This window comes from Oncorhynchus nerka, linkage group LG15, assembly GCF_034236695.1.
Source record: "Oncorhynchus nerka isolate Pitt River linkage group LG15, Oner_Uvic_2.0, whole genome shotgun sequence".
Taxonomy (NCBI): domain Eukaryota; kingdom Metazoa; phylum Chordata; class Actinopteri; order Salmoniformes; family Salmonidae; genus Oncorhynchus; species Oncorhynchus nerka.
This window is the reverse complement of record NC_088410.1, coordinates 38,778,148-38,792,505: the sequence shown is the minus strand read 5'-3', so window position 1 is coordinate 38,792,505 and position 14,358 is coordinate 38,778,148. Positions and strand designations below refer to the sequence as shown.

Here is a 14,358-nt window from a genome sequence, read left to right as displayed (position 1 = left end):
GTGGGATCTTGTTTGTGTATAGTTGCCTTGAGCACTGCATAGCTTCATGTTCGTTTTGTTCTTTATTGTTTTTTGCCTGCTCACCTAATAAAGATGATGAACCCAAAGCACGCTGCATTTTGGTCCGATTCTTACAACAACGATTGTGACAACATGTAACAATTTCAACAATTTTACTGAGTTACAGTTCATATAAGGAAATCAGTCAATTTAAATAAATAAATGGATTTCACATGACTGGGCAGGGGCGCAGCCATGGGTGGGCCTGAGAGGGCATAGACCCACCCACTTGGCAGCCAGGCCCACCCACTGGGGAGTCAGGCCCAGCCATTCAGAATGAGTTTTCCCCACAAAAGGGCTTTATTACAGACAGAAATACTCCTTAGCACCCGTTCCCCCCTCAGACAATCCCGCAGGTGAAGAAGCAAGGTGCGGAGGTTCTGGGCTTGCGTGGTAACGCATGGTTGCAATCGTGAGGCCGGTTAGACGTATTGCCAAATTCTCTAAAACGACATTGGAGGTGGCTTATGGTAGAGAAATTAACATTACATTCCCTGGCAACAGCTCTAGTGGACATTCCTGCGGTCAGCATGCCAATTGCACACTCCCTCAAAACTTGAAACATCTGTGGCATTGTATTGTGTGACAGAACTGCACATTTTAGAGGGGCCTGTTATCGTTCCCAGCACAAGGTGCACCTGTATAATGATCATGCTGTTTAATCAGCTTCTTGATATGCCACACCTGTCAGGATTATCTTGGCAAAGGAGAAATGCTCACTAACAGGGATGTAAACCAAGTTGTGCACAGAATTTGAGAAAAATGAGCTTTTGTGCGTATGGACATTTCTGGGATCTTTTATTTCAGCTCCAGAGTGTTGCAGTGGTCTAAGGCACTGCATCTCAGTGCTTGAGGCGTCACTACAGACACTCTGGTTTGATTCCAGACTGTATCACAACCGGCCATGATTGGGAGTCCCATAGGGCGGCACACAAATGGCCCAGCTTCGTCCGGGTTTGGCCGGTGTAGGCTGTCATTGTCAATATTGTCAACTGACTTGCCATGTTAAATAAAGGTTATATTTAAAAACACATTTTTTTTAAATGAAACGTGTTACCAACATGTTGCGTTTATATTTTTGTTCAGTATACCATAAATTTAAAACCAAGTACTTTTAGACTTCTACACAAGTAATATTTTACATAGTCATTTTCTATGAAGGTATCTTTACTTTTACTCAAGAATGACTATTGGGTACTTTTTCCACCACTGCCTAAATTAACATGCTCAATAAAATAGCCTTCTAGGGTTCTGCAATGGACATTTCACTTCTTAAAAGTTTCCCCAATGACAGAAACCTTAAAAAGTACAGTACCATAGCCTATTGCTCTCTGCAATAATACAAGGACTGTCTTTTCTTTCTTGATATGATGCATCTTTATCTGAGTAATTTATAGGCAAATGTCATCATGTTCTCTATACACTGATTGTACAAAACATTGGGAACACCTTCCTAATATTGAGTTGCAAACATTTTTGCCCTCAGAACAGCCTCAATTCATCGGGGCATGGACTTTACAAGGTGTCAAAATCATTCAACAAAGATGCTGGCCCATATTGACTCCAGTGCTTCCCACAGTTGTGTCAAGTTGTCTGGATGTCCTCTTGATACACACGGGAAACTGAAAAACCCAGCTTGAAAAACCCAGAAACGTGGAAATGCCCACGACAAACAGTGAGCAATTATATTCATGTATAAAAAAACAAATAATGGAAGAAAAACCGTGTAAGTTTGAATTTTGTAAAGTTAGTGTGGGAGAAGTGGGAAATTATTGTTACCGATCAATAATGACAAACCTCCTGGAATTGACAACTTAGATGTAAAGCTACTGAGGATGGTAGCTGACTATAGCCACTCCTATCTGTCATATTTTTAATCTGAGCCTAGAGGAAAGTCTTTGTCCTCAGGCCTGGAGGGAAGCCAAAGTAATTCCGCTACCCAAGAGTGGTAATGCGGCCTTTACTGGTTCTAACAGCAGACCTATAAGGTTGCTGCCAGCTCTTAGCAAACTGTTGGAAAAAATTGTTTGACCAAATACAATGCTATTTCTCTGTAAACAAATTAACAACAGACTTTCAGTATGCTTATAGACAAGGGCACTCAACATGTACTACACTGACACAAATGACTGATGATTGGTGGAAGGAAGTTGATAAAAAGAAGATTGTGAGAGCTGTACAGTTAGATTTCAGTGCAGCCTTTGATATTATTGACCATAACCTGTTGTTGAAAAAACTTAAGTGCTATGGCTTTTCAACCTCTGCCATATCATGGATTCAGAGCTACAGTATCTATCTAATATAACTCAAAGGGTTTCCTTTAATGGAAGTGTCTCTAATGTCAAAAATGTAAAGTGTGGTGTACTGCAGGGCAGCTCTCTAGGCCCTTTACTCTTTTCTATTTTTACCAATGACCTGCCACTGGCATTAAACAACGCATGTGTGTCCATGTATGCTGATGATTCAACCATATACGCATCAGAAACCACAGCTAATGAAGTCACTGAAGCCATTAACAAAGAGTTGCAGTCTGTTTTGGAATGGGTGGCCAGTAATAAACTAGTCCTGAACATCTCTAAAACTAAGAGCATTGTATTTGGTACAAATAATTCCTTAAATGCTTGACCTCAGCTGAATTTGGTAATGAATGGTGTGGCTGTTGAGCAAGTTGAGGAGACTAAATTACTCGACGTTACCTTAGATTGTAAACGGTCATGGTCAAAACATATAGATTCAATGGTTGCAAAGATGTGGAGAGTTCTAGCCGTAATAAAGAGATGCTCTGCTTTTTTGACACCACACTCCAAAAAGCAAGTCCTGCAGGCTCTAGTTTTGTCTAATCTTGATTATTGTCCAGTCGTGTGGTCCAGTGCTGCAAGGAAAGACCTAGTTAAGCTGCAGCTGGCCCAGAAGAGAGTGGCACGTTTTGCTCTTAATTGTAATATGAGGGCTAATATTAATACTATGCATGGCAGTCTCTCTTGGCTAAGAGTTGAGGAGAGACTGACTGCATCACTTCTTCTTTTTTATAAGAAACATTAATGTGTTGAAAATCCCAAATTGTTTGCATAGTCAACTTACACACAGCTTTGACACACACACTTATCCCACCAGACATGCCCCCAGGGGTCTTTTTATAGTCCCCAAATCCAGAACAAATTCAAGAAAACGTACAGTATTATATAGAGCCCTTATTGCATGGAACTTCCTTCCATCTCATATTGCTAAAATAAACAGCAAATCTGGTTTCCAAAAACATATAAAGCAACACATCGCGGCACAACGCCTCTCCCTTATTTGACCTAGATAGTTTGTGTGTATTCATTGATATGTAGGCTAAATGTGCCTTCTTAAAAATGTATGTAGTTCTGTCCTTGAGCTGTTCTTGTCTAATGATTTTCTGTATTATATCATTCTGTATTATGTTCCATGTTTTTTGTGGACCCCAGTAAGAGTAGCTGCTGCTTTTGCAACAGCTAATGTGGATCGTAATAAAATATCAAAATACCAAAACCGGTGCACCTGGCACCTACTACCATACCCTGTTCAAAGGCACTTAAATATTTAGTCTTGCCTGTTCACCCTTTGAATGGCACACATACGCGATGCATGTCTCAATTGTCTCAAGGCTTAAAAACCCTTCTTTAACCTCTCTGAACCACCCATACCGAATCCGGGATAATTGTCATCAGCAACGCTGAATAGCATAGCGCCACAGTCAAATAATATTACTAGAAAATATTCATATTCATGAAATCACAAGTGCAATATTGCAAAACACAGCTTAGTCTTTTGTTAATCCACCTGTCATCTCAGATTTTGAAATTATGCTTTACAGCGAAAGCAATACAAGCGTTTGTGTAAGTTTATCGATCGCTCGACAAATCAATAAGTACACTTAGCATCAGGCAACTTGGTCACGAAAATCAGAAAAGCAATAAAAAAAAGCAATCAAATGAAAAAAAGCAATCAAATGAATCATTTACCTTTGATGATCTTCAGATGTTTTCACTCACGAGACTCCCAGTTAGACAACAAATGTTCCTTTTGTTCCATAAAGATATATTTTTTATATCCAAATACCTCCGTTAGTTTGGTGCGTTATGCCCAGGAATCCACCGGAAAGAGCGGTCATGACAACGCAGACAAAAATTCCAAATTATATCCATAATGTCCACATAAACATGTCAAATGTTTTTTATAATCAATCCTCAGGTTCTTTTTCAAATATCTATTCGATAATATATCAACCGGGACAGTTGGCTTTTCATTAGGACCGGGAGTAACAATGGCCGCCTTTCTCTTTTGCGCACAACTCACTCTGAGAGCCCCCACCAATCAACTTACGCAATGTGGTCGTTCACGCTCATTCTTCAAAATAAAAGCCTGAAACTATGTCTGAAGACTGTTGACACCTTGAGGAAGCCATAGGAAAAGGAATATGGTTGATACCCCTTTAAATGGAGCAATGGGAGGCTATGGAACATGGAGTTTTCAAAATAGAAGCCACTTCCTGGTTTGATTTTTCTCAGGGTTTCGCCTGCAATATCAGTTCTGTTATACTCACAGTCAATATCTTGACAGTTTTGGAAATGTTAGAGTGTTTTCTATCCCAAGCTGTCAATTATATGCATATTCTAGCATCTGGTCCTGAGAAATAGGCCGTTTACTTTGGGAACATTATTTTTCCAAACATAAAAATAGTGTCCCCTAGCTTCAAGAGGCACTTGGCACCTACTACCATACCCTGTTCAAAGGCACTTAAAAATATTTAGTCTTGCCTGTTCACCCTTTGAATGGCACACATACGCAATCCATGTCTCAATTGTCTCAAGGCTTAAAAACCCTTATTTAACCTGCCTTCTCACCTTCATCTACACTGATTAAAGTGAATTTAAAAAGTGATCATATCCTTCATCTGAATTCCCCTGATCAGTCTGTCATGGAAAGAGCAGGTGTTCCTAATATTTTGTACACTCGATGTATATACCCAATGTATGTCCATGTATTCACAAAATTAACACTAGATGGCACAACTTACTCAGTGTGGGTCTGCCGTCTGGGTTCACACATGGAGCCCATGAATCATGTACTTACTGTATGTGCATTTCATTGCACCTCAACAGATCCTGTTCAGTCCAAGAAATGTGACCACGCCATGTGCCAAAACTTTTGGGGTTATAACAATTAAGGGTTGGTTTCTATTGGAAAAGCACACCACCATTGCACAGATATACTGTATGGACACAGGACAGATAGACAAACAGACAAATCTTTAATCTTACTTGCCCTCTCCACTATTCACTCTTGTAATGATCTTATTTGATACACTAACACTATAACTGCTACCCACGCCCACCCTTTTTCTCCTCACATCACATTGTCTATGGCCTCTGGTCCCACAGTGACCTGGAAACCAGCCGAGAACGTATCCGATTACACTAGCACCTGGCTGGTAGAGAGAGAGATGGAAAGATAAGGAGAAAGAGGAGGGACGTAGAAGAGAAAAAAAAGAAAGAAAAAAAGATTGAGAGCTGTGAAAAAACATCTGGATGAAAAGAGATATTAGTGAGATATTCCCAACATTTGACCTTATATAGCATATATAGCCCTTTGGTTCTTTGTCAAATAAAATTGAATACATTTTCTGAGAATTCTGTAAACACTATCATTGTACATGTAGTGATGATATTGCTGTCATAGGTTGTGATGCTTTTACTGTTATTGCTAGGTAATAGGAATACTGTGTATTCCACTTACTGCACTGCTTGACACATTTCATAAGGCAAATGCCTACAGACTGCCTTGTTCTTGTCTGGTAAAATGTAGTATTGGGAACATTATTGTAACCTTCCTACCCAACAATGAAATGAGTGTTAGAGGGAAAACAGAAGGTATTGGAAATGCAGAACAGATAATCAAACCTAAGTCTTATTCAGTTCAAGTACGATACAGAGACTTATTCACACACCACAGCCAACCATGACTCAGCTATCATCAGCTACATATTAAAGCTCCAACCCACACACACACCCGTATGGAAAGGTTATTGAGAGGGCAGGCATTGATTCATTGGCAATGACAATGCAGAAACCGACGCTTGCGCTTATGTATTGTCTCAGCTTGTCATATCCCACCCCTATTCACTCAACTGTTTCATTTGAGAGTGGACTGCAGTGGTGAATTCACTTATTTCACCTAATTTTACATATGCTGTTATTATATACATGTACAGCTATTATCTATGTACTCAAGCACAAGGATAACGTATTTATCCTGGTTTCTCTCTCTTCCTTTCTCTCTCTCTCTCTCTCTCTCAAATGCACACACACACACACACACACACATACACACACACACACACACACACACACACACACACACACACACACACACACACAAAAAATCACACACACAGCAGAGTATTACTATAATTGTGAAGACTTTTTGGGGACCAACCAACAATTGAGTTCCATTCCAAATTCGACTTTTCCTTTACCCTAACCTTTACCCTAACCCTAAACCTTTACCCTAACCCTAGCTCCTTACCCTAAACATAACCCCTAACACTAAACCAAATTTTTGCCCCAATTCTAATCCTAACCCTAAACCTAACCCCTAAGCCTAAAATAACCTTTTTCCCAAATGCGTCTTCCAAGTTTGTGGTATTTAAAACATTATGTAAACATATCAGTGTTCATGGTTACAGTCTCCATGACTGCATAACAACAGCTTACAGGTCAGGCATACAATCATTTAGTGGTTTGGAAATGTAATATTTGCCAGTATTAGCACAGCATTTGCTGCACCCTATGCTCCTACTGAACTCTTAAGAACCAAATGCAGTGCTGTTGCTATGTTGATGTGTGTTTCATTGCTGAAGGAAAAAAATGGCCCTCAGGTTTTCGGCAGTATGGTGTGAAGAGCTCTTTGAAAGCGTGGGACAAATTCCAGATATTGAAGCAGGAATACATCTGTGCAAAGACAAGCAAGCAAGAGTGAAGAAGACCTACCATTTTCCCCCAATGAAATGCAGAGGCAAACCAAGAAATTGTGAACTAAGAGGTTATTTAAAAGTCACTGTATGGAGGAGTCCTGTCTTGCAGAAGAGGGATTATTTTAGTATCTCTCCCTCTCTCTCTCTCTCTCTCTCTCTCTCTCTCTCTCTCAATTCAACTCTCTCTCTCTCTCTCTCTCTCTCTCTCACACACACACACACACACACACACACACACACACACACACACACACACACACACACACACACACACACACACACACACACACACACACACACATTGACAGACAAACAATTGACTTGGTCCCCATTTTGTTGGTCCCCACAAGGTTAAATGCTATCTCTGGGGGTTTAGGGTTAAGGTTAGAATTCGTGTTAGGGTTAGAATTAGGTTTAGGGTTAGGAGCTAGGGTTAGTTCAGGGTTAGGATTAGGGTTAGATTTTAGCGTTAGGGTGAGGGGTTAGGGAAAATTGGATTTGGAAAGGGACTGAATTGTGTGTCCCCACAAGGTTAGTTGTACAAGACTGTGTGTGTGTGTGTGTGTGTGCGCGTATGTGTGCGTGCGTGCGTGCGTGTGTGTGTGCGTGCATGCGTGTGTGCGTGTGCGTGCAGTGTGGTATTTCCAGTAGACTAGGCTACAACTACAAGGCCCATGGTACGTTTCGACGCGTCTCATGACGTAACTTCATGTGAGCACGAGCAGACTGGAGCAAAGACGCGATTGTAAAGATTACTCACTCTAGTATTGTCCTACACTGAGTCCGTTTACCAGCACATTAGAGCGAAAATAGTTGGACAGCATATAACAACGTTATAAACATTAATATATTAGCAGGTGAATGTAAAAATGACTCGACAATTCGGTGTTTAGGTCAGCACGGACAGAATCGCTTTCCTTTCATCCTTCCTTTTTTTCAACTGGAGCATTCAAATTGGATTTCGAGCGAATATCGGGAAAGTCCAGATGATGCTGTCGGATTATCATTAGGTAAGGCGAGTTTGAAACGCATACAATGTGCTTTATTTGATGTAGCTGACGTGTTGTTTTACTGCAATTTGCTTGGCTACCCAGGGGAAAGTTATTGTCATCATCAGCACAATATAAAATTGTAGCCTAACGTTAATTGTTGCACACCTTTTACACGTTTTTTTCTGTTGTCGACTATTAACGTTACCAGTAGTAGGCCTAGCCTACAACGTATCACTTTTTACTTTCAAGTTAGTCTATTCATGGCACAGAAACCAAACAATGACAACATTTTCCAGCAGTAAGAAAACCCTAAAATGAGGTTGGTTTATAGCCCATTGTCATCATTCACACATGGAAAACCAAGCAGCCTACCTAACGTTACCCATTTAACTATTAAGAGAGAGGTAGGGTATGTGTAATGAAATGTCTATGGCACTTTTGAAGTATGCATATTACGTTACTGGTTGTGCACAATGAAGGGTCTCTCTTTCCCTCGTGTGGTTGACAAGCAGGTTTGACCCGCAGAGAAAGCCCAGCTGGGGGCTATTGTTCCCACAACATAAACTGATTTGCATGCATCATCTCGCTCGAGCATCTGGCCTCGTGATTCCCTCTTTTGTTCCCCCAAATTCGGGCTCGTTTGCTCAACTGTCCAGTCATATTCATTGCTGTCCCTATCATAATAGAGCTGTGTTTGTGTGTAGCATATACTGTCTTTACTTCGGAATACCCTTTGACCCTTCTCTATATAAGGTTAGGCTTATTTGAAGAGAAACTGGCTTCGATTCAAACTGTCATCTGAGTATGGTAGGGCTGTTAGTAGCCAACTGTCTATACTTTGACATTCCATTTGCCCCTCCAGTCTATTATAAGCACAGTTGATTCATGATTGTGCTGTCTTAGAAAACTGGCTTTGCATCATCATACTGTCGTCTGACTATATTCCTCAGTAGTGGACTACATCATCTGTGGATGCTTGGGAGAGTTTAAAAATAACACCATCATATCACTCTCACCAGAGTTTCCATTCCTGAAATGGGCTGGATCCGTTTCCTTTATTTAATCAGGCATGTCTCCCTACTCGACTCCAACCTCCCAGATAAGATGCTTTTCCGACTCACCCCTGGTATGTCAACAGGTTGTGCTGGGATCAGTTATGCAAGTCCATTTGTTTGGGGCGAAAAGCCCTAAGGATGGGTGTGTGTTTCATGCCTTGATTCGGGAAGAAAAACAAACGTGGGGTCACCGAAGGTTGCTGAGGCTGAACATGGATGGAGTGTTCAGAGCCTGCCGTTTGTGAGGATCACGTTGGGTTCTGTGACTCGGAAGTCGCTAAAGGGTAGAGAAACACAATTAGTTAACATCAACCCTGGGGCACATACTAAAAACATGTAACTTATGGTTTATTACACATAGCCACAAAGTTACTAAGTAATTCATAGGCTGTATCATGTTAACAACAGCAACATTGGGTGTGCCATGACCAACATTTAGGCCTATGTTTGTGTAGTGTTGTGCAAGCATGGTTTATAACTGTATTTTAGCCTACATTCCCTGTCAAGGGCCCTTACATGCTCACCATTCTCATGACATTGGTTCATGTTTAGGTTGGAACTTGTGTGACTGATCTATTTTGAACAGAGAGTGAATGAATAGACAAAACATTAAAAAACTCGCCACCTAGCCGGTAAATCTTTCTAACTTAGAGATCTGCCTCTGTGGTAAAGTCAATTAATGAAAGTACTTGGAGATCTGCCTCTGTGGTAAAGTCAATTAATGAAAGTACTTGGAGATCTGCCTCTGTGGTAAAGTCAATTAATGAAAGTACTTGGAGATCTGCCTCTGTGGTAAAGTCAATTAAAGAAAGTACTTGGAGATCTGCCTCTGTGGTAAAGTCAATTAATGAAAGTACTTGGAGATCTGCCTCTGTGGTAAAGTCAATTAATGAAAGTACTTGGAGATCTGCCTCTGTGGTAAAGTCAATTAATGAAAGTACTTGGAGATCTGCCTCTGTGGTAAAGTCAATTAATGAAAGTACTTGGAGATCTGCCTCTGTGGTAAAGTAAATTAAAGAAAGTACTTGGAGATCTGCCTCTGTGGTAAAGTCAATTAATGAAAGTACTTGGAGATCTGCCTCTGTGGTAAAGTCAATTAATGAAAGTACTTGGATATCTGCCTCTGTGGTAAAGTCAATTAATGAAAGTACTTGGAGATCTGCCTCTGTGGTAAAGTCAATTAATGAAAGTCATTCCTGGAAAGATCCCTTTCTTCCCTTTTTCCTGACTGGACAGAAAGACATAAAGGCTATTTTAATTGGTCCTATCCAGTCCTCTCCTCTCCACATTCCTTTTTCTGCTTACGCCCCTCCTCTTCATTCCTCTCCTGTTATCAAGATCGACTTGATGTGTTTGAAAGGTCCAATCATGGGCACCTACAAGCCACCGCCTCTTATCTCTCGCAGGATTGCGTCCAAAAGGGCACTCTATTCCCTATGTAGTGCACCACTTTTGAGTTTCGTCCAAAATGGCTCCCTATGTAGTGCACTACTTTTGACCCGGGGCCCATTAGTGCAGGTCAAAAGTAGTATACTATATAGCGAATAGGATGCCATTTGGGATGTATCCTAATTTTCTTGTTCTCCATGAACTTGGAAAATGGAGAGGTTGCCTACCTGGCTGATTGTGCTTCAACGCTATAGGGGAAACACATTTGCTTGGGAACTTTTGTTTTGCCCATGATTACCTCCCTACTTAATATAATATTTACATACCCTACATTACTCATCTCATATGTATATGTATATACTGTACTCTATATCATCTACTGCATCTTTATGTAATACATGTATCACTAGCCACTTTAAACTATGCCACTTTGTTTACATACCCTACATTACTCATCTCATATGTATATACTGTACTTGATACCATCTACTGCATCTTGCCTATGCCGTTCTGTACCATCACTCATTCATATATCTTTATGTACATATTCTTTATCCCTTTAGTAGTTTTGGAATTGTTAGGTTAGATTACTCGTTGGTTATTACTGCATTGTCGGAACTAGAAGCACAAGCATTTCGCTACACTCGCATTAACATCTGCTAACCATGTGTATGTGACAAATACATTTGATTTGATTAGATTTTTCACCATTCTTCTGACTGATGGTTGGAGAATGGGGAAAAACAAATAAAAGTGATAACTTTCTGTCCTGAATTTGTATGATAGTATAATGACATGTGTTCTCTGTGGCATTGCTGCTCATAAGCAAATGGACGTTATCCTTACCTATAGCTAAATCGGTACCTTGTATGAGGATGACACCAGTAGTTGACAGATGTAGCCTAGCTTTTTTAGTTTGAATTTCAGAAGACCATCTTCACTCTCTGAGGAAGATGCATTCTAGGCACAACACGGTATACTTATTTTTTTTAAACAATTATTTATTTGCCTTTCAGGGTAGTCTGTGTTTTACCTCAATGAATAATTCAAAGTGTTTGAAATGTAAACTGCCACCCTACATCTGCTACCTCAAAAGTCAGACTCCTGAGGTTATGTCACCGTTGGACTCCATTTTAAACTGACATGATGACATCTCCCTTACCCCCATTGTTAATGACGTTAATAAAGAAGAATAAACTTTGACTGTATTAAATTATTTGGAAATTCTCACTCTCCCTCTCTCTCTCTCTCTCTCTCTCCCTCTCTCCCTCTCTCTCTCTCTCTAAGCCAGCCATAAGCTTATTAGCCTGCAGTCTAACCCTTTTTATGAGGTGCCATGTTTGGATCAGACTTTGTCCTTCCCTTGATAATCTCCTTATAGAGATGGGTGCCTATGAAATGGCCACCTACAGCCAAAAGCAACCCTCTTTATTGGATTGTGGAAAATGGCACCTATGACCTCTGTAAACAGGGTTACGTTAAAGTCCTAAAAGTCTTGTTAGGCTGACACAGTATGTACTGGGTATTTTGTAATCAAACATCATAACAATGACAAAAATAGTACAAAATACATTAAATGTAAGTACCTGACGATAGACACAGGGAAGCACAGGACAACATGTGCAGAACAACAGTATGTTGATGGCTGTAGTTTCGTGATTCGTCTGTTAGCATGGAAATAACTCTGAATTAGCAGGAGGCTAATGCGAGCGTTACATCTCGCCTACTAGAAAACTTTTATATATATATACTAGAGGTCGACCGATTATGATTTTCCGATACCGATTATTGGAGGACCAAACAAAGCCGATGCCGATTAATCAGCCCATTTTTATATATATATATATTTGTAATAATGACAATTACAACAATACTGAATGAACTTTTATTTTAACTTAATATAATACATCAATAAAATCTATTTAGTCTCAAGTAAATAATGAAACATGTTCAATTTGGTTTAAATAATGCAAAAACAAAGTGTTGGAGAAGAAAGTAAAAGTGCAATATGTGCTATGTAAAAAAGCTAATGTTTAAGTTCCTTGCTCAGAACAAGAGAACATATGAAAGCTGGTGGTTCCTTTTAACATGAGTCTTCAATATTCCAAGGTAAGAAGTTTTAGGTTGTAGTTATTATAGCACTGTTTCTCTATATACCATTTGTATTTCATATACCTTTGACTATTGGATGTTCTAATAGGTACTTTAGTATTGCCAGCCTAATCTCGGGAGTTGATAGGCTTGAAGTCATAAACAGCGCAAGAGCTGCTGGAAACGCAGTAAAGTGCTGTTTGAATGAAAGCTTACGAGCCTGCTGCTGCCTACCACCACCCAGTCAGACTGCTCTATCAAATCATAGATTTAATTATAGTATAATAACACACAGAAATGCGAGCCTTAGGTCATTAATATGGTCAAATCCGGAAACTATCATTTAGAAAACAAAACGTTTATTCTTTCAGTGAAATACGGAACCGTTCGGTATTTTATCGAATGGGTGGCATCCATAAGTCTAAATATTGCTGTCACATTGCACAACCTTCAATGTTATTTACATTTACATTTAAGTCATTTAGCAGACGCTCTTATCCAGAGCGACTTACAAATTGGTGCGTTCACCTTAAGACATCCAGTGGAACTGCCACTTTACAATAGTGCATCTAAATCTTTTAAGGGGGGTGAGAAGGATTACTTTATCCTATCCTAGGTATTCCTGAAAGAGGTGGGGTTTCAGGTGTCTCCGGAAGGTGGTGATTGACTCCGCTGTCCTGGCGTCGTGAGGGAGTTTGTTCCACCATTGGGGGGCCAGAGCAGCGAACAGTTTTGACTGGGCTGCGCGGGAACTGTACTTCCTCAGTGGTAGGGAGGCGAGCAGGCCAGAGGTGGATGAACGCAGTGCCCTTGTTTGGGTGTAGGGCCTGATCAGAGCCTGGAGGTACTGAGGTGCCGTTCCCCTCACAGCTCCGTAGGCAAGCACCATGGTCTTGTAGCGGATGCAAGCTTCAACTGGAAGCCAGTGGAGAGAGCGGAGGAGCGGGGTGACGTGAGAGAACTTGGGAAGGTTGAACACCAGACGGGCTGCGGCGTTCTGGATGAGTTGTAGGGGTTTAATGGCACAGGCAGGGAGCCCAGCCAACAGCGAGTTGCAGTAATCCAGACGGGAGATGACAAGTGCCTGGATTAGGACCTGCGCTGCTTCCTGTGTGAGGCAGGGTCGTACTCTGCGGATGTTGTAGAGCATGAACCTACAAGAACGGGCCACCGCCTTGATGTTAGTTGAGAACGACAAGGTGTTGTCCAGGATCACGCCAAGGTTCTTAGCGCTCTGGGAGGAGGACACAATGGAGTTGTCAACCGTGATGGCGAGATCATGGAATGGGCATTCCTTCCCCGGGAGGAAGAGCAGCTCCGTCTTGCCGAGGTTCAGCTTGAGGTGGTGATCCGTCATCCACACTGATATGTCTGCCAGACATGCAGAGATGCGATTCGCCACCTGGTCATCAGAAGGGGGAAAGGAGAAGATTAATTGTGTGTCGTCTGCATAGCAATGATAGGAGAGACCATGTGAGGTTATGACAGAGCCAAGTGACTTGGTGTATAGCGAGAATAGAAGAGGGCCTAGAACAGAGCCCTGGGGGACGCCAGTGGTGAGAGCGCGTGGTGAGGAGACAGATTCTCGCCACGCCACCTGGTAGGAGCGACCTGTCAGGTAGGACGCAATCCAAGCGTGGGCCGCGCCGGAGATGCCCAACTCGGAGAGGGTGGAGAGGAGGATCTGATGGTTCACAGTATCGAAGGCAGCCGATAGGTCTAGAAGGATGAGAGCAGAGGAGAGAGAGTTAGCTTTAGCAGTGCGGAGGGCCTC

At 41.3% G+C, this 14,358-nt stretch overlaps 1 protein-coding gene across 1 annotated transcript in view; it reads left to right on the top strand.

Annotated features, from left to right (window-relative positions):
• The first annotated feature begins 7,764 nt into the window (after window positions 1–7,764).
• Window positions 7,765–14,358, top strand: part of LOC115103855 (E3 ubiquitin-protein ligase pellino homolog 1) — a 56,915-nt gene continuing 50,321 nt past the window's right edge. Inside the window, exon 1 of the mRNA XM_029624854.2 lies at window positions 7,765–8,067. The gene's annotated coding sequence lies outside the window, so the exon portion shown is untranslated. The remainder of the gene's footprint in view (window positions 8,068–14,358) is intronic.